The following is a 27,131-nucleotide window of genomic DNA, read 5'->3' on the forward strand; positions in this document are numbered from 1 at the left end:
CGAGGCTGCAAGGAACTGAAAGAGATGAGGGGCGGGGGCAGAGAGAGAAGAGGCGGGGGCTAGAAAACAAGGGAGGAGTTATGACCGCTTGAGAGAGGCGCTATGTAAATGCAAAGGGCGGGCTGCTGGGAGGAGCTTCAGCCGAGATTGAGGAGCAACCAGTGTGAATGACATTTGACATGTCGGTCCCCTGACCTCAGCGCCGGCAGTTTGGGATTGAGCGGGCGGACGCTGCAGGTTTGACTCTCGCTCGGCTCGGCTCCGGAATTGAGCGTCCGCTCCGGCGCAACCTATTGTGATGGTGGGCGGGAGACGGTTGGTGGTGATTGACGGGGCGGGTACGGCCAATCAGGAGCAGGCGCGCGGGCCCGCTATTGGTGCGTTGTTGCTAGGGGGGCGGGCGCTGGCGGGGCGGCAGCAAGGTCGGTTGAGGAGACCGTCAGCCGGGCCGGGTTGGGCCTGTCTCTCTTGGGCTGGCCGGGCGGTGAGTGTGAGTGGATTGTCATTGTGCGCTGGTGCGGGGTGTATATAATTACACTGTCTCTCATCTACACCTGCTAAATAGGAAATCCGAATAGTTTGACAACCGAGGTCTGATAGAGGGCGAGGGCAATGATAAATTCCCGGCTGCACATCAGAAGCACCGAGTAAGAAATTAGGTCTCTGTTGAATTGTGATCAATTAAGTTTTGACAGATTTGCATTGGACTCTGGTCTTTAATATATATGTATGAAGATGTTTCCCAATGGATGATCTGGCATTCGTTCCTCCACCTCTTTTTTTTTTGCCCAGTTTTCTTTTCCTCCAACATAAGACATCTTCTGTTTCAGCTTCCAGCATTCGCAGTATTTTGCTCATTTTCCAGATATTTTCTTCTTGTAGAGTATGCATTCCACGATCACTTTGTTAGCATTTAAGTACCACCTCCTATTTGAATTCTTGTGTAAGCCTTAGTTGGGTATCAAACAATGCAAGGTGCATTACAGTGGAGATGCATCCAATCTGCATAGGAATTACGTGGCTGGCTACCCTTTCCTCCCCTGACCTGCCTCAATCCCTTGCAAAGCTACAGGGACTAACTCAGTCCCTGCCAGGACTTGAGCTGAGGTAGAATTTGTAGAGAACTTGGATTAATTAATTAGAGAATGTTCATGGTTTGCTTCATGAATACAGTGCCACATGATGGAAAGATACAAAATCCTCAGAAAGGCATGGTATTATGCCATGTTCTAAAGTAATCAGGTGTGAGCTTGTTTCTCAGTGGAGATGACTGAATCCGTGACTCAAATTGGATCAGGCTGTGTCCTCAGTAAATTTGAACCCCTGAGGATATTCAACCTGTGTCTGGATCAGTGAAAATATTGCCGACAGTGGAATCAGTAAAAATTTGCTTTGACTAATGGTTTAAGTTAATTAGAATTTGGAACATTGCAATACCATCTCAAAAGAAAAGTACATGCCTGTATGCATCTTAGAAGCAAGGACGCAAGTTGCTGATGGAGCTATCTTGTATTTCAAATGTTTTCCCTTCTTAATTTTAGATTCCCTGCATTTTTATTTTATCTCAAAATTCAGTTCATTTTGTGCACATTCTTCATCTCCATCTCCATGGTAACAAAACTCCACAAGAGTGAAAATCCCCTTGAATCACGATACGGGTCTCATCCAAACTGACCCTTTTTTCATTTTGGTGTTTATGGACCATTTTATATTTTAATTCCTCGTATGGCATTTTGAATGGAAAATCTCACTCACTAACAGAAACACACTGCCATAGAAGAGATCACATTATACACAAGATATCGATTTCTACTTGGCATACAGTGTAAAAACCATAATCCCTGTGCCTTCTAGCCTCAGTCAGCTTTATAAATGCACAGATGTCCTCACAAGTATACGCAACACTAGAAATTTCCAGAGCTTTCCCAATGACTCAGTGAGTTTATCTAGTGAGTACCTAAGTCACACACAAAGCTTTCCGATTCCTTTCAGTCTGTTTGATTACCTGATCTCTAGCATAAATGCAATAAGGGTACTATGACTGACTGTATCATTCATCAATTATGTAGGGGGGAAAGAGCCATAGTTTTGTTACCTAATCACTTTCACAAACCAGTGGTTCCTGCTGCAGTAAGGAAGGAGTGATTGTTCCAATGGGACATTATCCCAGTATGGAGAGGTGACCATCCCTGTAGGACAGTGCCCAATGACTTCAACGTCGTCATTGGAGAAAATTGGTGAAAAATATCGAAAGAAGAATCGCTTTCAGATAACTTAGTCAAAACTAGTGGGTTTTTTAAAACTCAAAATTCCCCGTTTTCAGTTTTCATGTGGTGTTATAGAATACAGTGTTGCTAGTGTGAAATGACCCAATAATCCGGTTATGATCTAACAGACCAGAAATGTTTTCCAATGACTTCAGAATGGTGGAGTCTCAGATTGTATTAAACTTTATTCTATTTTAATTTTACTGGAGCAGCTGACTGAGTATGATTCAGCAACAGAATCAGCTAAACTGGGACTAGCTTTGTGTGGAGTTACAGATTAGGTATAAAAGGATTGAAGAATCTCCAGTTATAGTGTCCTGGGTTTTACACTATGAACTGTATGGTCCAACCACTAAATGTACCTTTACTGAAGATATAGTTTTAGTTCAATGTTCCAACATTTACCACAATGTCTGACTAACTGGGTAATGACTACTTTGTAGAGACACTGACACACACTGTGAATGTCTGAGTCATGGGGAAAGCTACCAAAATATTTCCCAGTGGAAAGTGCTGCTTCCCATGGCTTGCGCAAACAGATAAAAATCCAACTGCCGAGCAGAACACCAGAGTCCTGTCCGACAGTCAGAGGGACACCATCCATTTAAAACCATTGGCTGTGCTGCATATTTAGGTGAGAGTATTGCTGTGGAGAGGCTGGGAGGGAGTTGTAGGGGTAGATGCTTACATGGTGCATTTTTCTGACATTGATGCTCTTCAGAGAAGTTTGACAGAATTCATAAGTAAGATGACTATTTAAACTTTGCTCACAGTTTTTATATATTTAGATTTTTCCCTCCTGTGCCAATTTTATTCTTTGCTGAAGAAGTAGCTCTCTCAGGGTTTGGTTGCTGAGCACTGTCGACACTCACTGTCGTTCGGTCCTATATGTGCTGACTCTCACTGAGGTTTCTGTTCCCTGGATATTGACTCACCTTGGGATTTGTGTATCCCATGTGCTGATTTTCAGTGAGGTTCAGGATCCCCATGTGCCTGCTCTCGCTGGCGTTTAGGTTTCCTGAATACTAACTCTGACTGGGATAGGAGTTCCCCATATGCTGACTCTTAAGTAGGAGGACAAGTTCCCTAGAAATTGAATATTCCTGATGTTTGGGTGTCTGGGTTCCATCTCACACTTGGGTTTAGCCTCCATGGGCGCTGACTCTTGCTTAGGCAGAATCCCTAGTCACTGATTCTTGTGGCATGGGGACTTCTGAACCGAGCCAACATCACACACGGTCATCCTAGAAGGATCAGTTGTTAGTAATCAGGAGTCAGATTATTTTTCATCTTCCTTGTGTTGCAAGCAACGAGGCCAATTATACCTCTTTTCCCCATCCGGCCCCGGAACTCTGCCAGCTCAAATCAGCTAGCTAAACACAACTAAGATTAAAGTTTGGGCCTTGTTGCACTATTTTAATTGGATAATCACTGGATATGCTCTGTAACCCACCATGAGAATTGTATTTTCTGTTTTTAAAGTTAATTAAAAGCTGCATAGTGTTCATTGCTTGGAAGCTGGGTGATGCCTCACTACTTGGTCCAAAATAAATGAAAAAATATAAAACCAGTTCTCTGATTTAAACATTAATTTTGTTTCTGCAGCTTGGTTTAGGCAGCACTGGCTATGCACTAAGCTAATGCAGCATTGGTAGGAGAAACCATTTCACAGGAAGACTGATCATCAACTGCCAGATTCCTGAACTCTAGATTGACGGCACAAGTACCTGAAGTGGAGTGTCTTGTTACGTTCACGTTGCACGCCCAGGTTTCTTTAGAGACTGCTAACGTAGCCCCAGTGATCCTGGATTTGTCAAACACGGCAAATTAATTTGTAACAATGAGTGAATTCTGGTTATGTTTTAACTGCTGCATTGCAGAACAACCGCAGCCAGTGAGTATGCTTTTTAAATGAACAAATCTCATAATTTTAACTGTTTACTGAATTTATTATTGTACAGAGCCATACTGTTGGATTTCAGTGGCTTGTTATATACTTACTAAAGAGCAGGGACAGGGATTAGAATGGAATATCTGCTGTTTCTTTTGGATTTCTGGGAACTGATATCGCATTTGTGTTTTATTGAGTAGGGTGGTGAGGGAAATTAGCGCAATAACCATCTAAAATACATGCAATGTCTGTGATGCTTGGTTACTTTTTAAAGCATTTTCTTCAGAGATTAGACTGATTGCACAGTATTTATGTTGAGATGGGGTATAACTTTCATCATGAGAATGCCTTCAGTGGCTGCATGTATTAACAAATCTGTTGGATAATCTCTGCGATGTCATTGCTACAATTGACATATCCATGCGTTATCGTAGTGCAGGATCTCACTCCTGATCTTGGTGCATCTTTTGACAGAAAAGACGGAGGCGAATAGATAGAAGTATGATTGGAGAGCCAACAAATTTTGTTCACACATCTCACATGGGGGCCGGAGATATTTTCGGGGATCGAATGAGCTCTGTAAGTGCCTCTAAAATATTTTGTATGGCTATTAAATCATCTTCGGTGTCTGCCTCATTATTTGCTTTGTTATAGCTTTGGAACTGGAGGGGGGCTGAGAGGGTGAGCAGGCAGGAGCAAGCCACATGAGGTTGACTACAGTGATGTTTCATGCCTGCCTGTCTTGTAGGTCAGCACACTACTATTAGTGAGGTTGGAAATTAATTGTGCGAGGAGACTGCAGATGCCAAAATAAGTTTTATTTTAATGTTACTATTCACTGTAGTGTTGCAGTACAAGGAAGTTCAGCTGTTGATTCTTGTGTTAACCACTGAGTTCAACGACTCAAATTCAAGATATAAAAGACTTTTGTCACATTTTGTCAAATAAACCAGGATATAAATGGCCCATTTAGTGTTAATGACATTCATACTTTGTTCGAGCCTTCTCCTGACCTAAGTATCTCTTCCCATCCTGACCCCATATCTCTCCATCACATCTCACTCCGATGTTTCAGTGTTATGTGCTTCACCCACTTCATGGGGCAGCATGTTTCACCACTGTGTAAATAACATCCTCTGAAATTCTATATTTGCCTTGTTTGTCACCCTGATCCACTTAGTCTGGACTCTCTTCTGAGTTTCTCTATATCCACTACCTTGAACCACTTCACTGAACCCCCGTAAAGACAGCTGTCAGGTCTCTTCCTTAATGTTCTATTTGCAGAGAGCAAATTCTAAACTGCATACAATCTTCTCTAATAGCCGTTCTGGTAACATTCTTATAATTCTTTGCTGTACTTTCTCCAGTTTTTAAATATCTTTTCTGTACTATGAGATGACACTTCACAATGGCAGACTTTTTTTTAAATTTAGAGTGCTCAATTCATTTTTTCCAATTAAGGGGCAATTTAGCGTAGCCAATCTACCTTACACACACATCTTTGGTTTGTGGGGGCGAAACCCACACAAACACGGGGAGAATGTGCAAACTCTTTTTTAAAAAAATAATTGTTATTGAAAAATTTTGAATTTATACACCAACATCGAACCATAATAAAATACCAAAAATAACAATAATAGTAGCAATCATAAACATTCGCCCCTCCTCCATGAACAACACAACATATTAACAACAACGTAAATTAACACAATGTTAAGTTACATAATAGAAACTACAATAAGGAACACACCCTGCTATTGACCAAGTTGCTGCTGCTATTGACCAAGATACCTATCTTTGAGCCAGGAAGTCCAGAAAAGGCTGCCACCGTTTATAGAACCCTTGTATTGATCCTCTCGGGGCAAATTTGACCCTTTCCAATTTTATAAATCCCGCCATGTCACTGATCCAGGTCTCCACACTTGGTGGCCTCGCATCCTTCCACTGCAGCAAGATCCTTCGTCGGGCTACTAGGGACGCAAAGGCCAAATGTTGCACGTTTTGCTATGGGTGTAAAACGCGTTTATTGGGGTGTATTAACTTGCCTCTGTTAAAGGCCGTGTGCTTAACACCACTAGGCTCTGTCTATGTATCTTTCAGCTCAGGAGTCGCCAGTTGCCGTATAGACAACTCACAAATATCTCAAGGTCAGGTTCAAAGTAATAAAACGATACACCGATTAGTAAGTTCCAAACGATCAATATTTATTATACAATTATAATAAATACGCATGCACACACTAAGGGACTAAGCTATGACTAAACTAAGCAAACAGAATACTTAACTACACAGGAACAGGCAAGGTCAGGGAGCGAGGCGTTCGTCCCGGTCTTGGTCTGCAACCTTCAGAAAGCGTGCTGGTCACTGGGGGTCTAGCGGGCTTGGTTCGCGTAGCGAGCGTCGTATTGGCACTTACGGTTCGGCGGCTGGTGCTCAACGGCTGGAGTCAGGATACACGTTCAAGGTCTTGGTCAAAGCCGGAGCACGAAACAACAGACAGGACCATGTGTGGGGGTCTATTTTTATAGGGGTCCCCAATGTCCTTGCCTTTTCCTGGGCGGGCTTTACCTTCAGGTATCGATTGGATCGCTTCCAATCGATATCTTTTGAATTCCTCCAATGTGAGGGTCTTTCTCGATGGTGGGGGCGGTTTCTATAGTGGATACTTCTGGTGCCGCTCTGTCTGGACATCCACTCAAGTATCTTATTCAAACCCAAATGTAGCCATTGTGTGTGCCTAGATCTGGACTGCCTCATTAGTATGTAAAACGTTCTGCCATTATCACCTTTGGTTTGAGATCTTCCACCTGGCCAGAAACTGGTTTTGCTGCTTGCAAAATGCTAATGAGTGTTTGCAGGCTGTTTGCCTTGGCTAAACTGTTTTTCCCTGCAGTCTTAGCGATTCTCCATTTTGTTTAGTTCAGTGTCCATTTTAGGTGGCTACAGTGGCTACACAGGACACCGGCCTCTTTCGCCTCCTGCACTCCCGGCTCTACCGCAACTCCAAAAATCGCGAGTCCCCACCCTGGTTTGACCCTGGATCCAACCACCCCAACACCGTCCCCGCCACCCTCTTCCAGAATTCTTCCAGTGCTGGGCATGCCCAGAACATATGGGTGTGGTTCGCTGTACTCCCGGAACATCTGGTGCACCTGTCCTCACCCCCAAAGAACCTACTCATCCTAGTCCCGGACATGTGGGCCCGGTGCAGCACCTTAAATTGGATGAGACTAAGCCTCGCACATGAGGAGGAAGAGTTGACTCTCTCCAAGGCATCCGCCCAAGTCCCGTCCTCTATCTGCTCCCCAAGTTCCCCCTCCCATTTAGCCGTCAGCTCCTCCACTGACTACTCCTCCACCTCCTGCATTACCTTATAGATGTCAGACACCTTCCCCTCTCCGACCCACACCCCCGAAAGCACTCTGTCCATCGTCCCCCGCGAGGGCAGCAAAGGGAATCCCTCTACCTGTCGCCTAGCAAACGCCTTTACCTGCAAGTATCTGAACATGTTCCCTTGGGGAAGCCCAAATTTATCTTCCAGTTCCCCCAGGCCTGCAAACCTCCCGTCAATAAACAGGTCCCTCAATTTACTGATGCCCACCCTTTGCCACCCCCTAAATCCCCCATCCTTGTTCCCTGGGATGAACCGATGATTGCCACCCAATGGAGCCTCCATCGAGCCCCCTGTTTCCCCCCTATGCTGTCTCCACTGTCCCCAGATTCTTAGGGTCGCCGCCACCACCGGGCTCGTGGTAAACCTCTTAGGGGAGAACGGCAACGGCGCCGTCACCATGGCACCCAGGCTCGTACCTCTACATGACGCCATCTCCATTCTTTTCCACGCCGCCCCTCCCCCCTCCATCACCCATTTACGCACCATTGACACATTAGCCGCCCAATAGTACCCCAAAAGGTTGGGCAGCGCCAGCCCACCTCTATCCCTCCCTCGCTCCAGGAAAACCCTCTTCACTCTTGGAGTCCCATGTGCCCACACAAAGCTCAAGATACTGCTAGTCACTCTCCTAAAGAAGGCCCTGGGGATAAAGATGGGCAGGCACTGAAAGAGGAACAAGAACCTCGGAAGCACCGTCATTTTGACGGACTGCACCCTCCCCGCCAACGACAATGGCAGCAGGTCCCACCTCTTGAACTCCTCCTCCATCTGATCTACAATCTGGTGAAATTATGTTTGTGAAGAGTCCCCCAGTCCCTGGCCACCTTCACCCCCAGGTAACTAAAACACGCCCCTGCCCGCCTAAGCGGGAGCCTACCAATTCCTTCCCCCTGGTCTCCAGGGTGCACCACAAACACCTCACTCTTGCCTAAATTTAGTTTATAACCTGAAAAGGTCCCAAACTCAGCTAGCAGCTCCATCACTCCCGGCATCCCTCCCACCGGGTCCGCCACATACAGTAACAGGTCATCGGCATACAACGACACCCTATGTTCCTCCCCACCTCGCACCAAACCTCTCCACCTCTCTGAATCCCTCAACGCCATTGCCAGCGGCTCGATTGCCAGTGCAAACAACAAGGGGGACAGGGGGCAACCCTGCCTGGTCCCTCGGTAAAGCCGGAAGTACTCCGACCTCCTCCCATTCGTAGCCACGCACGCCATCGGGGCCTCATATAGCAGCCTCACCCATCTAATAAACCCTTCACCAAATCCAAACCTCCCCAACACCTCCCATAAGTACCCCCACTCCACTCGTATCGAAGGCCTTCTCCGCATCCAGCGCCACCACTATCTCTGGCTCCCCCTCAATCGCCGGCATCATGATGACATTCAACAATCTCCGCACATTCGTGTTCAGCTGCCTTCCCTTCACAAACCCTGTCTGGTCCTCGTGTACAACCCCTGGCACACAGTCCTCGATCCTGGTGGCCAGGATTTGTGCCAGCACCTTGGCATCTACGTTGAGGAGAGATATGGGCCTGTATGAACCACACTGCTGGGGGTCCTTGTCCCTCTTTAAGATTAACGAGATCAGCGCCCGTGACATCATCGGGGGAAAGGTCCCCCCTTCCCACGCTTCATTAAGTGTCCGCACCAGCAAGGGGCCCACTAGGTCCACAAACTTTTTATAAAATTCCACCGGGAACCCATCCGGCCCCGGTACCTTCCCTGACTGCATCTGCCCGATCCCCTTAACTAGCTCCTCCAGCTCAATTGGCGCACCCAACCCCTCCACCTGCTCCTCCTGCACCTTTGGGAAAGAAAGCCCGTCGAGGAACCTCTTCATTCCCCTCCTCTCCCCCGTTGGCTCCGACCGGTACAGTTCCCCGTAAAAGTCCTTGAAGACCTCATTCACCTCTACCCTCTTCCGCACCACATTCCCACTCTTGTCTCTCACTCCAGCAATTTCCTTTGCCACATCCCGCTTGCGGAGCTGATGAGCCAGCATACTACTCGCCTTTTCACCATGTTCGTACACTGCCCCTTGTGCCTTCCTCCACTGTGCCTCCGCCTTTCTAGTGGTCAGCAAATCAAATTTAGCCTGCAGGCTGCGCCTCTCCCCCAGCAGTCCCTCCTCTGGTGCCTCTGCGTACCTCCTGTCTACCTCCAGCATCCTTCCCACCAGTCTATCCCTCTCACTCCTCTCGCTCCTCTCCCTGTGTGCCCGGATGGATATCAGCTCCCCACGAATCACTGCTTTCAGGGCTTCCCAGACCACCCCCACCTGAACCTCCCCCGTATCATTCACCTCGAGGTACCCCTCAATACTTGCCCAGACCCTCCTACACACCTCCTCCTCCGCCAACAACCCCACATCCAACCGCCACAACGGCGCTGGTCCCGCACCTCCCCCATCTCCAACTCTATCCAATGCGGAGCGTGGTCGGAGATTGCAATGGCCGAATACTCGGCCTCCTCCACTCTCGGAATCAGTCCCCTACTCACCACGAAGAAGTCTATCCGAGAGTAGACCCTATGTACGTGGGAGAAAAAAGAGTACTCCCGTGCCCTCGACCTCACAAAACTCCATGGATCCACCCTACCCATCTGGTCCATAAACCCTCTCAGTACCTTGGCCGCCGCCGGCCTCCTGTCCGTCCTAAAGCTGGACCGATCCAGTGAAGGATCCAACACCGTATTGAAGTCCCCCCCCCCCCCCCCCCCCCCCCCCCCCCCCAATGATCAGACCTCCCGCCTCCAGATCCGGGACCCGTCCCAACATACGCCTCATAAAGCCCGCATCGTCCCAATTTGGGGCATACACACTAGCAAGTACCACCTTCTCTCCTTGTAGCCTGCCCCTAACCATAACATACCTACCCCCCTTATCCGCCACCACCTCCGATGCCTCAAACGACACATTTTTCCCCACCAGAATCGCCACCCCCCCCGGTTCTTCACATCCAACCCAGAGTGGAAAACCTACCCCACCCATCCCTTCCTTAGACGGACCTGGTCCGCCACCTTCAGGTGGGTCTCCTGAAGCATTGCCACATCTGCCTTTAGCCCCCTCAGATGAGCAAGTACCCTCGACCGCTTCACCGGCCCATTCAGTCCTCTCGCATTCCAGGTGACCAACCGGATCAGAGGGCATCCCGACCCCCTCCCCCGTCGACTAGCCATAGCCCGTCGACTGCCCGCCCCAGGCCAGCACCCCCTGCCCGACCCAGTTCCCACAACAACAACACCTCACCTCTGTCCCCCCGGCCCCCACCAGCTCCTTCCTGACCCTGCCAGCAGCAACCCGGTATTCCCCTTTCCCCCCCTCCCTCCCCGCCCAGGCTAGGAACCCTCCTAGCCGCGAACCGTCCTCCATTGTACTTCCGTGGGTCAGCTAACTTCTGCTGACCCCGGAAACTCCCGCCAATAACCCGACCCCTCCCAAAGTGGGATCATCCCCCAACCTATCCCTCCTCCAGGCACCGCTCCAGCGCGGGGAAGAACCAGTTAAGGCCCCGCCTCCCCCCGTCATTGTCTCCACCCCCAGCCCCGCAGCGCGGGAAACCAGAGGAAAGCCCGCGCTTTCGCACTGCCCCACCACACCCTTCTGACGCAGCTCCCAAATACCAGCCCCACTCCATACCCCCAACCCGACATAGAATACAACAAACCCCCCCCAACCCTCCCCGCGAGATACAAAACTCAAACAATGCCCCACAGCAAAAAAATAACAGAACAACACCCCCATAAATAACCATATCAAAATTGCAAAAGTACAGAAAAAGAGATCACAGCAACAGCAGAATCCAGCAATAAAGTATTACAACCGACCCCCCAACCCCTAGTTCAAGTCCAGTTTCTCCGTCCGCACGAAGGCCCACGCCTCCTCCGGGGAATCGAAATAATAATGCCGGTCCAAATAAGTTACCCACAGGCGCGCAGGCTGCAACATTCCAAACTTTATCTTTTTCTTGTAAAGCACCTCTTTCGTCCAATTAAACCCGGACCGCCGCTTAGCCACCTCGGCACTCCAATCCTGGTAGATCCGTACTACCCCATTCTCCCAGTTGCTGCTCTTCACCTTCTTGGCCCAGCGCAGCACACACTCCCGATCACTGAACCGGTGGAACCTCACCAGCACCGCACGCGGGCGTTCATTCTCCTTAGGCCTCCTGGCCAGTACTCTGTGTGCTCCCTCCAGCTCCAAGGGCAGATGGAAAGACCCGGCCCCCACTAGCGAGTTCAGCATCGCGGCCACATAGGTTGTCAGGTCCGACCCCTCCGCAAGGCCCAAGATCCGCAGATTTTTCCGCCTCATGCGGTGATCAAGCTCCTCGAAGCGGTCCTGCCACTTCTTGTGGAGTGCCTCGTGTCCCTCCACCTTACTCACGAGGATCCCGGCCTCCTCCTCTCGTTCAGTGGCCTGCGTCTGCAACTCTTGATGGCAGCACCCTGGGTCGTCTGAATCTCCGAGAGCCTTTTGTTCGTTTCCTGCAGAGAGCTCAGTACCTCAGCCTTGAAATCTGCAAAACAGCGCAGGAGAGCAGCTTGTTGCGCCTGGGCCCACTGCTTCAACTCCTCTGGAGCTCCGCCGGCCGCCATCTTGGATTCCTTCCCCTGTTTTTTCTGTGGAGCTGCTGCCGTTTTTTCCCCCTTTCCACTCCGAGTTCGAGTCATGGACTGCGGGGAAAGTCGATCAGCACACCTTCTCCCACCGGGAGACGTTGAAAAATTTTCGTTTTGGGCTCTAAAAAGAGCCGAAAAGTCAGTTTGAAACGGGAACTCCCAAATGTGCGGCTTCCTACGTCATCGCCGCCACCGGAAGTCGAGAATGTGCAAACTCCACACGGACAGTGACCCAGAGCCGGGATTGAACCTGTGACCTCACGCTGTGAGACAGCTGTGCTAACCACTACACCACCATGCTGCCTGTACAATAGCAGACTTAAGTATGTTATCACCAAGGTTCTATGTAAATTTAACACTAGCTCCCTATTTTCGTAATCTATTCCTCGAGAAATGAACCGTAGTTCTTTGTACTCCTAGGCCTTAACAACGTGTTTTGAGTTTGTGCAGATAGTTCCCAGATTTGTTTGCCCCTCTACCCCATTTAGTATCTCAACTTTTCAAGAATAAAAGGTCTTCCTATTCTTGCTAACAAATTGAATGAACTCACACTTGCTACATTGAATTTAATTTATATTTTAGCCACCCAGTTTGCAAGCCTTTTAATGTCTTTATTTGGTCCAGCTGGTGACATGATCAGCTTTATTTCCCCATTGCATAACGTCCACAAATGTTGACACATTTCTTAATCTAAATGATTTAGATTTAAGTGTCTGATGAAAGCAATGGTCTCAGCATGTCCCCTGCGGGCCAGCACATCTCCCTTGCTGCTAGTCTGAAACAGTTCCCCTGGCTCCTACTGTGTGTTTTCTAATTATTTTTCAATTCATTATGCCACCTGATTCTTGACTCCACATGCCATGATCCTTGTAATGAATTCTCTCACGTGGCACCTTTTTGAAGACCTTTTGAAAATCCATGTATACCACATCCACTGCATTGCCCTTGTCTACTATTTCTGTTATTTCTTTAAAAGGTTTCAATAAGGTTTGTGTAACATTACTTTCCATTATATTCTCTGTCTAATGATGTAACAAAACATCAATAATGTTAAACTAATTTGTCTGTAGTTCCCCAGTTTTATTTCCCTTTTGAAGATAGGAGTTACATTTGCTGTCCACTAATTATTTGCCACTATTTCTTCGAATTTTACAGAATCTTTATATAAGCTACGGTGTTTTTGTTGCCTCCTCCCTAGTCTCATTGACTATACATGGGTACAATCCATCTAGACCAAGGACCTGACCTGCTTACGTTTGGCTAGTTTATCTATTAGCTTTCCTCCCATCTTAACTGCTGCAATATCTATCTTGACTCTTTTTTACCATTGTAATTTCCTCTTCAGTAAAAGCTGAGATACTGTACTTGTTCATTATCCCTGCCATTTCATTATAATTTCCTGTGAGCTTATCTTCCACGGCCCTTAGTTCTCATATCCTTATCTTAATTCTCCTTTTGTTATTTATGGACCTATAGAACATTTCTCTACTTTGTATATTCTTTATCATATGCATTTCATCTTTCTTCTTTGTTTCCTAATTGTTTTATTTATGTGACTATAGAGGGTTTTTCTAGTTTGTACCATTTCAATTTCATCTTTCTTCTTTGCCTTTCTAATTTAAAAAAAAAACTCTTTGTAAACTCATTGTATTTCTTTTGTCATTCTCTCATTGTTGCTTATATACGTTGGGTATGCTCTTTAGTTTCCATTTTATCATCACCGTTTTATTTTTCCATGACATCTCACTTTTTGCTTGGTTGTTCTTTTTTTTTTATTTCACCCAACTTTTATTGATCTCTTAAATATTACTCATTGTTCGTTTTTGTTATTTTGCGTTCTTCCAATTTACCCTGCTAATCTCCATCCTCGTTCCCTCGTGGTTCATTTCTTTCCCACTTTATTCCTTTGTGACCTGTCTACGGCCTTTGACATGGTCGACCGCACCATTCTCCTCCAAAGCCTCTGCTGTTGTTCAGCTGGGTGCGACTGCTCTTGCCATAATTTGTCTATTTGTAGCCAGAATATCACCTGCAGCGGCTTCTCTTCCTGCTCCCACACTATCATTGGTATGCCCCAATAATCTTTCCTTGGTCCCTTCCTATTTCTTATCTATGTGTTGCTCCTCTGCAACATCATTGGAAAACTCAGCGTTAGTTTCTACATGTATGCTGACTACATCAAACTCACCAATTTGCTTGACCTCCCTCACTGTTGCCAAATTATCTGACTGCTTATCCCACATCCAGTACTGTATAATTGTACATTCAAATATATGTTTATATGTTAAGAATGGTAAACATTATTTAAGTTTCATTAGATTTTGTTTATAAACTTTGGTGCCTGGGATAGACTTGTGACTAAAAGGTTTCAGGTCTTTTGGGTTTCTTTGTATACATTCACTTTTAGTGAGGTCTTACAACCCCCAAAGTTAAACAGATGGGTTAAAAGGGGTTTAAAGCTTGGTGATTCAGGGGGAAAAAAAGCAGAAAACTGTTGCTGAGCGACAGTGCTCCAGTAACAGACAGAAAAGATAGGAACTGAGAGAGGGGCTATTCAGTGTGGCTCGGGAGAGAAGATAAGGGTTTTTTGCTCTCCGAGAAAAAAACTGCAAGGTTTGTGGGACAGTAGTTAACTGAATAATCAGTTAGAGGACTCAGTGATGGGCAGCATGGTACCGCAGTGGTTAGCACTGCTGTCTCACGGCACCAAGGTCCCAGGTTTGAGCCCGGTTCTGGGTCGCTGTCCGTGTGGAATTTGCATATTTCCCTCCATGTTTGCATGGGTTTAGTCCCCACAACCCAAAAAGATGTGCAGGGTAGGTGGCTTGGTCACGCTAAATTGCCCCTTAATTGGATAAAATGAATTGTGCTCTCTATTTAAGACAAAAAAAAGAGGACTCCGGAGGTGCTACTGGAAGACTAGTTTAGGGAATTCATTTTTTTGCTCTGCAATTGAAGAAACAATGAGTTTAGAGTGCAATTTTGACTGTCTCTGAGAGAGATGTGAGTTAGATGAGAAGCAACAAGTGAATGCTTAGGAATTCACTGGAGGAAACCCATTTGCAGTTGTCCCCAGCACATCTACCCCACATAGCCAACAAAAACTAATCTCAGCATCTCCTCATAAATATCCTTTGAACTCTACCGTTCCAAAATATGAAAATCTTTAATATTTTCCTCTTGTATCCTTTTTCTGTTCAAATAAAATTTAATAACCGTCTCTTATTTACCCATGAAACTTTTGTAAGTTGTAGAATCTATACTCCGCATTGAAATTTAACAGCTGAAAAGCCAAGTCTATATGTATCTCCTAGTGCAGATGTGTAAACCTAACCTATTTACTTATAAATCCATTTAACCATGGCTTCTTATTACAGATGTATGCTAGTACCTCCACCCCTTTTATCTCTCAACTCTTTCAGACATGTTATCAATAATGTGCTCTATTAATAATGTTGGTGAGTCACAAGCCTTCCCTTATATCGATCAAATGATCACACAACCAGTTAGTTAGTTCAAAAGATGATTTATTTATATACACAAGAGTTATCTCGACATGCAAACACAATATCTACTACGTGTTACACTACACCTATCAGCTACAATAACCTATACTTAACTTCAGGGCGACCGGCACTGCAAATGGATAAGGCCTTTACCTGGATTTCACTTGGCTGGTTCGAAGAAAGTGGCTCTGTCTCTGCTGGGCTCATCCGTCAGATAGCGATCGTTGGTTTTGAACTGTAGAGATGGTGAATGCATTGGTGGTTATTTTCCAAACTTTTATAGATGGTATTTTCAGATTCAAAGCTTTTTGTCTTACTCTCATCAGGATATTTGCAATAATACCAAATGTAAAGGGAACAACCACAGCTGTTTGCCTGGCATCAGTAATAAGGAAAATGCTAAAGGGAACAACCACAGCTGTTTGCCTGGCATCAGTAATAAGGAAAATGCTAAAATCTATTCTGAAGGATGTGATAACTGGACACTTGGAAAATAATGTTAGGATTGGGCAGTGTCAACATGAATTTATGAAAGGGAAATTTGACAAACCTAATAGTGTTTTAGAGGCTGTAACTAGCAGACCTTATAAGGGGAACCAGTGGATATGGTGTATTTGGATTTTCCGAAGCCTTTTTGATAAGGTCTCACACAAGAGTTTAGGAAATGAAACGAGCGAGTGCATGGGATTGGAGTAATACACTGGCATGGATTGAGAATTGGTGAATGGACAGAAAACAGAGTCATAATAAACTGGTCTTTCTCAGCTTGGCAGGCTGTGATTAGTGGGATACCACAAGGATCAGTGGTTGGGGCCCCAAGTATTCACAATCTACTTCAATATTTTGGATGTGGGGACCAAATGTAAGATTTCCAGGTTTGCTGATGACCTAAAACTAGGTGGCAATGTGAGTTTTGTGGAGGATGCAAAGAGGCTTCACAAGGATTTCAACAGGCATAGTGAGTGGGCATGAACATGGCAGATAGAATAGTCATAGAGTTTTACAGCACAGAAGGATTAAGATGAGCATTTGAAATAGAGCATATAAGGCTACAGACCAAGGGCTGGAATATAATGTGAAAAAATGTACCGTTATCCACTTTGGTAGGATAAAAGATTAAGGATGCGATTCTCCCAAAAAAGTTTGAAGTTCATTTATGGTGGACCTTTAAGATGAGTTTCCAAGTCGACTGCTGGCGTGTTCCCCATTGCTATTGAATGACACGTAGTCACTTTTGTGGGCCCTGAGAAGTTTCTCACTGGTTTAGGCCACACTTCTAATTTTCTTTTAGCACTGGGGAGCTGAACTCCGAGATCGGGCTGCCATTTTGTAATGGTGCCCCGATCTCTAAGTGAGCTTGTGCATCAGCAAACCCCACCCATGGACAATGTCACCCCCCACATACATATACACTACCTCCGCCCCAAGTGAGGACACCCCACTCTGGGGCCTGCCCCCTTACAGTACCCCTCCCTTCCAAGACCCCCACACCCGCCACCCCCCCTCCAACCTTGCGAGGGCCCCTACTTACCTGCCCTGCACTCCCCATCCTTCAAACCCCTCCTCCACCCTCATTTCATGGGCATGGCCCCCTCAGCCCCTGACCATTGGCAGTGCCATCCTGGCACTTGGTCACCTTTGAACTGACACCCAGGCAGTGCTTGGCAGTAACATCCGGGCATCTTGGCAGTGCTGAAGTGGCAATGCCAAGGTGCCAGCTGGGCAGTGCCCAGGTGTCCACGTTTCAGGGGAAGGGCCAGGGAGTTACCCTGACCACTCGGGGATCTCCGATGGCCTGAGAGACCCCCTCGGTTGCCGTTCCACCTGGTCCACGTTTGTGTGGACCAGTACTGATCGGCGCCCGGCTGCAGCCTCCCTGGGGAGGCCCGGAATCGAGGGAGACCGGTGGATCCCGGGCAGGTAGGTCATAAGTAGGTTTACGACCTACATCCGTGAGCTTGTGTCCCCCCCCACCCATTGCTAATGTTACCCCCCACACAAATGGGTACTACTCCATTCTGGTGTCCCTGGGCGTCCCTCCTTGTCAGGCCCTCGTATGCCCACTTACATGCCCGTCCCCTTCCATACCCCCACCATTACCCCCCAACCGCCCAGAGGCCCGTACGTACATGCCCTGCACAGTTAGGACTAAGGGGAGGAGAAAATTCTTTGATCAGATAGTGGTGAATCTTTGGAATTCTCTACACCAAGAAAGGCTGTGAAGATTCGGTTCATTGAGCATGTTCAAGAGGGAAATCAATAGATTTCTAGAGTAAAGACATCAAGGCACATGGGGATGGTGCAGAGAAATGGCATTGAGGTAGAAGATCAGCTGTGATCTCATTGAATGGCAGAGCACAGCTGAGCGACCAAATAGCCTACTCCTCCTGTTCCCTGTGTACCTTCTGTAAACTAGTCATCTAAAACTCTGCTGCCTTCTATCTTAACTTGCACCATATCCTGTTCACTTATCACTCCTGTGCTCACTGGCCTACATTGGCTCCCAGTCCAGCAATGTCTTGATTTTAAAATTCTCATCCTTGTTTTCAAATCCCTGTCTATCTTTGTAACTTCCACTCCACAACACTCCCAAGATATCTGTACACATTTTGTTCTGTTATCTTCATTATTTCTACTTCCTTCCCTGTTTCCCTGTACACGGTTAATCTAACATTCTGTTATTTTTATTACCTCTGTTTATTTCTGTCAAGCATTTTATTGTTACTTTACATAACTTTTTCAATTCCTTGAGTATTGTTATCTTTATCTTTTTATAGTCTGATCTTTACTCTCATCACTGTTTTTTCCTTACCTTTAAATTGTTATTATATCTGCCTGAACCCTTCTCGCCCCTCCTTTATAAGTTTATAGTCCTGACAACAACCATTTTTATACTTTCTGTAGTATGTATTAGAATATAAAAGATCCAGGACAAATACCACCAACATCAATTTGCACTTTTAATGTAGCAAAACTACCCAAAATGGCTTCACAAAGGAATGCAGAAAAACTAGCTAAAGAAGAAGACGTTAGTAAAGGTGACTTAAAGCTTGGTCAAAGAGAGGGGTTTTAAGGAAGGTCCTTTAAAAAAGAAAGTTGGAGTGACAATTCTAATTCTAGAATGGGGACTTTAAGCCAGCTGAAGACTTGGCTGTCAATGATGGGACGAAGGGAGAGGGTAATGTGTAAAAGGTTGGAGTCCCAGCAACTGAGTATGCAGCAAGGACAACAATTACATCCCTCACTGCAAGAAGTCTTACAATACCAGGTTAAAGTCCAACGTGTTTGTTTCAAACACTAGCTTTCGGAGCACTGCTCCTTCCTCAGATGAATCCCTCACTGCATCCACCAAAGATGGAGGTGGAGCTTTATAGTATTGCTGTCACCTACAGATCATGTATCAAAAAGAGGAACAGATGAAAGGTTCTCATATTGCAGTACAGCCCCTCTCGGTTTTCAGGCCATAAGGGTGTAGGGACTGTACGAGTATAGGGAGAACGAAACTTGTCCTAAAATGTTGTAATGGCTCCACCTAGCTGTGGTAATGCAAACTATCAGATTTATAATTAAAATGTCAAGTTAAAATGGGTTTCCTGTCCTATTTTCCTCCACTCTCCTCTTCCCCTAAGGTATTGATGTTGGGTTACACTTCCAGCACTACCCAAGTGTCTGGTGGTCTTGTGTGAGTTCCAAGCATTAGTATTGTCTGTTGAGCTCTGAGAAGATCCCACACACAACCTGAGGAGGCCAATCATTTTTAAATATAAATTTAGAGTACCTAATTCTTTTTTTTCCAATTAAGGGGCAATTTAGCGTGGCCAATCCACCTACTCTGCACATCTTTGGGTTGTGGGGGTGAGACCACATAAACACGGGGAGAATGTGCATACTCCACATGGACAGTGACCCAAGGGCCGGGATTGAACCCGGGTCCTCGGCATCGTGAGGTAGCAATGCTAATGACCGTGCCGCCTTGAGGCCGATCACTTTTGAAAGACTAATTGTTTTCATGTCAAGTCTACAGGCTCTCAACTAACATACCGGTCGTGGACTAAACTTGGTACCTTGATCTTTGCCCTGTTACTTACAGTAGAAAGTGCTACTAAATGAAAGATCAACTGATTGACTTGCTATAGAAATGACAACTCATGGTGCTAGCCCTGAGGGAGTTAGTGACAGAGGTCTGAGACTTGGAGCATTGGTAGTTTATAGAAAGATAAACATTTTCAAAAAATGTTTGCATTTTGAACAAGCAAAATGGAAAGAGTGCAGTGTTCATGAGGAATGAGTGCAATCAGGGCAGCACGGTGGCCTAGTGGTTAGCACAACCGCCTCACGGCGCTGAGGTCCCAGGTTCGATCCCGGCTCTGGGTCACTGTCCGTGTGGAGTTTGCACATTCTCCCCGTGTCCGCTTGGGTTTCGCCCCCACAACCCAAAAACGTGCAGAGTAGGTGGATTGGCCACGCTAAATTGCCCCTTAATAGAAAAAATAATTGGGTAATCTAAATTTATAAAAAAAAAAGGAATGAGTGCAATGTCCAAAGATGTGCAGGTTAGGTGGATTGGCCATGCTAAATTGCCCTTAGTGTCCAAAAAAGGTAGGTGGGATCACTGGGTTGAGGGGATAGGGTGAAGGTGTGGGTTTAAGTAGTGTGCTTGTTCCAAGGATCAGTACACTTGATGGGTCGAATGGCCTCCTTCTGCACTGTAAATTCTATGATTCTATGAATTGGAATGAGAACTACAGGTGGGTGAGTTTTGACAGTACTGTATTACATTAACCTGATCTTCCATACTAATCTTCTTCCTGTCACAGGTGATTGATGTACATGGTCAAATGCAGTCTAAGGGTGGCTACAGTGACACAGTGCCAATTAGTATTCCAACAATGCAGCTTATCGATACGTCAGCAGCATAGCGTCACTTGGCTAACGAATAACATAACTCAGGTAAATCCATTAGTAAGTATCGCTGTTACTGTGAGCATTCTCAAGATCAAAGTCATTGGCTTTGGCTCCTGCCACAAACTCCGTTTCTTCACCACGTTTCCTCCACAACCCTTTCTCTGGCCACTGTTTGGGGCTGGTTGCAACTTTGACATCTGTATTTTCAATTGACATCCTGTGATAAGCTTCTGATCATATATCCTTGGCAGCACCAATATCACCACTCTGTAAAATCTCCCGACTCTGCCCTGCTATAGCCCTTCAGCTGCCGAAAGCCTCTTCTGTGCTTTTGTTACCTCCAGAGTTGACTATTCCAGTCCTCTTCTGTTCGGTCTCCCATATTCCACTCTACATAAATTTGTGCTCATCCAAAACTCTGCTGCTCATATACTAACCTGCACCAAGTTCTTTTTACTTGCCACCCTGTGCTCACTGGCCAACATTGAAACTAGGTCCACCAATGCCTTGATTTTAAAATTCTCATTGACATGTTCAACTCTCTTCACGGCCTCACCCCTTCCTGTCTCTGTAACTTCCTCCAGAATACAAGCTTCTGGTAAATCATTTCAATTCTGACCTCTTGCGTGCCTCCAAATTTAATTAGCTTTTTAAAATCTTTGTCATTGACACCTCTTGGTCACCAGTCCTTCTTTGTCTTTTGTTTAAATTTTTGTTTGTTTGTGCTCTTGCGTACTTTGGAGGTATTATGTTATAAATGCAACTTATTGTAACAAATTACTCTCTCCTCCTCCTCCCCCTCCCTCCCTCTCTCTCTCTCTCTCTCTCTCTCTCTCTCTTCTCCCCCCCCCCCCCCTTCCCCCTGCATCCCCACCACCACTTTTTCTTTCCTGGATAGTGCCTGTGTGATGATATCAGCTGAGGATATTCTCCATGTTTTTCTAGTGTTTTTTAAGATATAAAATCAGTATAATTCATCCCTTCCAGCAAAAGTTTATTTTTTTCTGGTTTTTGTGTGTTTTAAACATTTCTGTAACTTGCTGGTATCTGACCGACGTCTTAGCCAACAGGATGTGACTGGCAACTAAATAGCTGTATTTGACCATAATCTTAAAGTACATGTTGTTTCTCTTTTTTTTCCAGATTCCTCTGTCTTCCTTAAAGTATTTGTGATCCATTGCCTTCCCCTGTCAACTAAACCAAGGTGAAATCTGTGTTTTGAGTATTAAAGGATTCAACGTTGTGTTGAAAGTGGCCACATTCCTTCAAGAGGAAACCATTGCTCGTGATGCCAGTTGAAGTGTACAGAGAAACTGCTTCTTGTATTCCCTGAATTGACTGACATTTGTTTTTACTAAGATTGCCTGAACCAATCAAATTGGAGGTGGTTTTTGTCCTTGCAATAAACCCTGAAGTTAAAGATTCCCACACACAATGGAGGATTACAGCTTTTCATCAGACTGGAAATTACTGTGTATCTGTGTTTTAGAATAATGTTTAATTATTGTGTTCCATAGTTCTATTATATGGACAGACTTTCTTATCATGCTGTTTATGATCCTGGATTTTAGTGTGGAGTTGCAACTTTAGTGAGATGCAGGGATCCAGGTGACCTGATGATCCCAACATCCAGCTTTCTCCTCTTCATTCATGAAAGGGCTGATTGGATGGCGCAGTGGTTAGCACTGCTGCCTCACAGCGCCGAAGACCTGGGTTTGATCCCGGCCCTGGGTCACTGTCCATGTGGAGTTTGCACATTTTCCCCGTGTCTGCGTGGGTTTTGCCCCCACAACCCAAAGATGTGCAGAATAGGTTGGATTGGTCATGCTAAATTGCCCCTTAATTGGGTGGAAAAAATTGGGTATTCTAAATTTATTTTCCTTAAATGAAAGAGCTGGCACCCGCGAGGCTACAGCTCCCCTGTTCCTGGAGTACAGTTCCCCACATGTCAGTCACCTTATCCAGTTTTCCTGTGACTCAGTGAATGTTTGCAGACCATTGAATAGCATTGGGCATTCCAGCCAAGACATTCGTTACAGGTCTTGAACGAATATGCTGAATGATTTCATCTCAGCAGCACTAAGGACCAATGTAGCATCACGGCTGTTGTCTTTTGCTCATTCTCAGCTGAGAACGGTTTAGTGAGACTTAGTGTGGAGGAAGGCAATCCTGGTGCTCTAGTGTCTGTGGCGAAAAAGTGTAGGAATCCTCATTGTTTTACTAAATTGTTGCTGGGTTTGATGCTGTGTTCACAATAGAGTGTGTCGTTCACGAGAGTAGTGGTGTTGTAGTGGAATGTGGAACATGAATGGAGCCTCTGAATCTGCACTGATACTGCTGCTCACTTTGAAAGGTGGAATGCAATTGCAGAGTGAAAAACACGCACAAGCTGGGTGAATACAACAACTACCTATGGAGTAAAAACTTATTAGGTTGACTTCTATGACAGTTTGCAGTTAACCTAACACTGGATTCACATTTGGCTGTGGTTGCTCTGGGGTATTATCATTTGATTGTTTTTTAAAACCACACGCAGTGCCAGCTTTGGTGACTTATTGTAAAACAAGCTTTGTACAAAGATTGGTACAGGAATCTTGTCATTTCTGAACTCATCTGCTTGCTAATTTGGCTTGAAAAGATCCTAGTAAACTCTTTCTTGCCCTCAATCTGGTCTGTACCTCTCACACACTATTCAAGGGTCGTTCTGTTGTCTAGCAGCAACAAAGCACTTGAATGATCAGCTGCTCCTTGGCTGGGAGTATGGTAATCATACTAAATCTCTGATTTCACGGAGGGTAAAACCATATGTGAGATAATAATGTCTCTTGGTCATGATAGGTTTACTGTAATTTACCAACGTCAAAACCAGACAGAGTGAAGTGGAGCTAGGTAGAGAGACCGTGCGAGTGGAAGGGACCGGATAGAGGCAGAGTATGCTTGGGATAATGGTGTGGGGTAGCGACTGGGATCATGATTTGAGTTGTGAGCTTTGCTTTGCTGATGGATGTAAATTCATTAACAAAATAATCAGTATCTGCACATTAAAAGTGAATGGATGTCTATTTTTAAAATGTTGATTTTTTTAAAAATCTGGTGCACATGTGAGAAATGTTCAGACTGGTGACTGTAGGTAAGATTGCATAATGTATAAGTTCTGCTTTTGTAATTTTAATTGGATCTAAGTGAGGCTCACTACTGGCTTATGGATTTTAAATGACTTTTTTCCTTCAGCTGTTAAAATTTTGAAGGTCCGATAATAAACATAAAGCCAGAATATAACAAAGAATTTGGATCCATTTATTTATATAAAGATCTGTACTTGCTCCAGGGAGAGGACACCAGATTAAGGGCGGAATTTATCAGCCATTCATGCTGGCGGGATCTTCTGGTCTCACCGACAGTGCAACCCCGCCTCGAGTTTACCAGCAACGAGGGTGTATTCAATGGGAAATCCCGTTGACAACGGCACGACCAGAAGATCCCACTGGTGGGCCATTTCCGTCAAAAAACACGTGGCAGGTTGCGCAAAACCTCCCGCCCAAGGTGTTTTGTAAAGTGACTTGGTGCTATTTTTCTGGGCATATACGACAGCTGTCCAAAGAAGATATATGCCAGAGCAGGTTCACAGACTCTAAACAGTCACTATTCATCATACCATTATTGCTAATTGAAGCTGCTGTTTTAATTTCCCCAACACGCCTATTCAATTTGAGGTGGAACTGATCATACGGAAACCTGTAATCAGTCCGTTTACACTGTTAAAGTACCGAGGACAATCTAAGCAGCAGGAACTTTACATTCAACGTCTGCATTGTTCCACATTATCTCAGAGTAGCATCAAACTCTGAAATTGGAACAGAAAGACACTAATTGATAGCCATGTGGAAGAGTATCACCGATAATGTAGTTTGGAAAACTACATTAGACACCAGAAATGGTTCTGTTCAGGCAGTTCACATATTCAAAAACCTTTGCTATAGTCACCTTTGTGTCTTTTTACGTAACAAAAACATATTTTGAGTCCACCAACAATTTACTATTGTAATGACCTGTTTCGCAGGAGCATTACAAACCAAAGTGTGACGCTAAGCCACATAAGATGTTAAGCCAGATGACCAATATCTTGATCAAAGAATCCCTTTTAAGGAGTGTATTAAAAGAGGAAAATAAGATGGAGAGGTGCAGGGAGGGAGTTCCAGAGGTTAGGCTTTAGGCCCTTATTGTCCACAAGACAGTTGTCAGTGTGTTCACTAATCACCACAGCTGCGGTAAATCCATTGAAAAAGTGACAAACTCATTTTCTTAGCTTTTCCTTTTTCATACTTGGTGTGTTTTAAAACTGAGATACTATCTCACAAATCGCCCTGATTTGTGCGAGCTTTGAAAAAAAAAAATTATTTTCAGCAATATTCAAGTTCTGTACTACCAAACAACTATTTGAACCTATTGTCAGTCTTCCCTCTGTCTCTCAGTTTTTCACCTCAAGAGCCATCCATTCACTAACTGCCTCATCCTTTCATCCACTGACAATGACCTGTCCCGTTGCTCACTTTCACATAGGATAAAACTTATTTTAAATTCATTCAAGGAATGTGGGTATTGCTACCGCTGCAGTCCATGTGATGTAGGTATACCCACAGCATTAGGGAGTGAGTTCCAGGATTTTGAAGTGGGATGTATGGTTTGAACTAGCAGTTGGTGGTGACCCATGTATCTGCTGCCTCTGTCCTCAGTGGTAGCAGTTATGGATTTGGAAGCAGCCATGGGTTTGGAAGGTGCTACAGAGCCTTGGTGACTTCTTGGGAGTGTATCTTGTAGATGGCAGACGCTGCTGAATTTGTGTGTTGGAGGGGATTGAATGTGGACGGGCCAAAGAAGCAGGCTGCTTTGACCTGAATAGTGGTGAGCTTCTTGAGTGTTGTTGGAGCTGCGCTCATCCAGGCAAGTGGAGAGTAGTCCATCACACTCATGACTTGTGCCCTGTGGCTAGTGAACAGGTTTTTAAAGAGTCAAGAAGAGTTACTTGACACAGGAATCCTAGCCCCTGGCTTGCTTTTGTAGTCACAGTATTTATATGGCTAATCCAGTTCAGTTTCTGATCAATGAAGGGGGAACAGTGGTTAACACTGCTGCCTCACGGTGCTGAGGACGAGTTTGATCTAATGGAGTTTGCACATTCTCCCTGCGTCTGTGTGGGTCTCACCCCCACATCCTAAAAATGTGCAGGGTATGTGGATTGGACACCCTAAATGGCCCCTTAATTGGGAGTGGGGGGGAAAGGTTCCTGGTCAATGATAACCCCAGGTTGTTAATAGTCAAATTTCAGATTGAAATGGATTCATAGAATAGAATCATAGAATTCCTACAGTGCAGAAGATTCCTGATGGGAGTTGAAAATACCAATGTTTCCAGCAGAAACCTTACTCCATAATGAACTTAATATGTCAAGTTACTATATCAAGGATCAACATCACTCAACCAGCTTATTTATTGTCCAATGAAAGATTAAGAAAAAATGAATTTAGGGTACACAATTCATTTTTTCGAATTAAGGGTAATTTAGCATAGCCAATCCACCTGCCCTGCACATCTTTGGGTTGTGGGGGCGAAACCCATGCAAACATGGGGAAAATGTGCAAACTCTACACGGAGAGTGACCCAGGGTCGGGATCGGACCTCGGCTACATGAGGCAGCTGTGCTAATCACTGTGCCGCCCACCAATGAAAGACGGATCTGAAATGTAAACGTTGGGTCTCTTCACAGATGCTATTAGACTTTTTTTGAAAATATTTTTATTGAACATGTTTTGATAAATACAAAACAAGAAAAACACCCCCCTCCCCCCACAGCTGATGGTGACTAGCTCTTTAAAGAACAGGATAAACGGCTACCATCGTTTGTAGAACCTTACAGTTGCAGCCCCTTATGATGTACTGAATTTTCTCAAGGTGTACAAACTCCATACGATCCCCTAGCCATACTGAGGCATTGAGTGGAGAAGCTGACATCCATTCTCAACGGAACCTGCCTGTGAGCGATCAGCAAGGCGATGGCTAAGACATCCACCCCTGCACCCATCTGCAGCCCCAGCAGGTCTGACACCCCAAATATGACCCTAAGGGACTGGGGGCTCCAATTCCGTTTGCAGAATCACTGACATGGTGCTGAAAAGGGAGACCCAGAATATCACTGGCAGAGGAAATACCCAGAACATATGCACATGATTTGCAACGCCCCCCCCCCCCTCCCCCCACATCTCTCACACATCCTCCACCTGCTTAACATGCCGAATTATCCTAGCCCTTGTTAAATGCGCCCAGTGTACCACCTTTAACTGTATAAGTCTAAGTCTCACACAGGACGAAAGTGGCATTCGTCCTTTGCAGGGCTTCACACCACACAATCTCCTCCAATTCCGCCCCTATCTCCTCCTCCCATTTAACCTTAATCCCCTCCAGGGATGCAGCATCCTCCGCCAAGTTCCTCCTGTAAATTCCAGTACTCCCCTCCTCCTCACAATTCTTGCAAAGTTCTCTACA

General features: G+C 45.5%; 1 long non-coding RNA gene across 1 annotated transcript; it reads left to right on the plus strand.

Annotated features, from left to right (window-relative positions):
* The first annotated feature begins 411 nt into the window (after positions 1-411).
* On the plus strand, positions 412-23,873 carry LOC119953027. Its single transcript, XR_005457939.1, has 4 exons — positions 412-484; positions 3,873-4,161; positions 20,504-20,636; positions 21,735-23,873. It is a non-coding gene; the product is annotated as an uncharacterized LOC119953027 (long non-coding RNA).
* The last annotated feature ends 3,258 nt before the right edge of the window (positions 23,874-27,131 follow it).

This window comes from Scyliorhinus canicula, chromosome 18, assembly GCF_902713615.1.
Source record: "Scyliorhinus canicula chromosome 18, sScyCan1.1, whole genome shotgun sequence".
Lineage (NCBI taxonomy): Eukaryota > Metazoa > Chordata > Chondrichthyes > Carcharhiniformes > Scyliorhinidae > Scyliorhinus > Scyliorhinus canicula.